This window comes from Dama dama, chromosome X (assembly GCF_033118175.1).
Source record: "Dama dama isolate Ldn47 chromosome X, ASM3311817v1, whole genome shotgun sequence".
Lineage (NCBI taxonomy): Eukaryota > Metazoa > Chordata > Mammalia > Artiodactyla > Cervidae > Dama > Dama dama.
The window spans coordinates 6,494,506-6,495,823 of NC_083714.1; the positions used below are offsets into that span (position 1 = coordinate 6,494,506).

Genomic DNA, 1,318 nt, shown 5'->3' on the forward strand with positions numbered 1-1,318 from the left:
TTTATTGCTTGTAGACTTTTGAATAGCAGTCATTCTGACTGGCATGTAATGGTACCTCACTGAGGTTTTGATTTGCATTTCTCTGATAATGAGTGATGTTGAGCATCTTTTCATGTGTTTGTTAGCCATCTGTATGTCTTCTTTGGAGAAATGTCTGTTTAGTTCTTTGGCCCATTTTTTGATTGGGTCATTTATTTTTCTGGAATTGAGCTGCAGGAGTTGCTTGTATATTTTTGAGATTAATCCTTTGTTTCTTCATTTGCTATTATTTTCTCCCATTCTGAAGGCTGTCTTTTCACCTTGCTTATAGTTTCTTTTGTTGTGCAAAAGCTTTTAAGTTTAATTAGGTCCCATTTGTTTATTTTTGCTAAAAATATGGAACGCTTCATGAATTTGCGTGTCATCCTTGTGTAGGGTCCATGTTAATCTTCTCTGTATCATTCCAATTTTAGTATATGTGCTGCCGAAGCGAACACTCGAGTATTCTTACCTGGAAAACTCCATGGACAGAGGATAATAATCCATGGGGTTATAATCCATGGGGCTATAATCCATGGGGTTGCACAGAGTTGAACACAACTGGGTGAGCATATCTTATATGCAGATAACCTGATCACTTCAGTGCAGTTCAGTTGCTCAGTCCTGTCTTACTCTTTGCAACCCCATGAACTAGAGCATGCCAGACCTCCCTGTCCATCAACAACTCCTGGAGTTTACCCAAACTCATGTCCATTGAGTCAGTGATGCTATCCAACCATCTCATCCTCTGTCATCCCCTTCTCTTCCTGCATCAGGGTATTTTCAAATGAATCAGCTCTTCCCATCAGGTGGCCAAAGTATTTGAGTTTCAGCTTCAACATCAGTCCTTCCAATGAATATTCAGGACTTATTTCCTTTAGGATGGACTGGTTGGATCTCCTTGCAGTCCAAGGGACTCTCAAGAGTCTTCTCCAACACCACAGTTCAAAAGCTTCAATTGTTCAGCGCCTAGCTTTGTTTATAGTCTAACTCTCACATCCATACATGACTACTGGAAAAACCATAGCCTCAACTAGACAGACCTTTGTTGACAAAGTAATGTCTCTGCTTTTTAATATGCTGTCTATGTTGGTCATAAATTTTCTTCCAAGGAGTAAGCATCTTTTCATTTCATGGCTCCAGATATTTGGGAGCCCCCCAAAATACAGTCAGCCACTGTTTCCACTGTTTCCCCATCTATTTGCCATGAAGTGATGGGATCAAATGCCATGATCTTAGTTTTCTGAATGTTGAGCTTTAAGCCAACTTGTTCACTCTTCTCTTTCACTTTATTCAGTTC

The 1,318-nt window shown here is 39.8% G+C and overlaps 1 non-coding gene across 1 annotated transcript; it reads right to left on the minus strand.

Moving 5' to 3' along the window:
- Nucleotides 1-369: 369 nt before the first annotated feature.
- On the minus strand, nt 370-476 carry LOC133053236 (U6 spliceosomal RNA). The gene has a single exon (XR_009692169.1). It is a non-coding gene; the product is annotated as a U6 spliceosomal RNA (small nuclear RNA).
- Nucleotides 477-1,318: the final 842 nt, after the last annotated feature.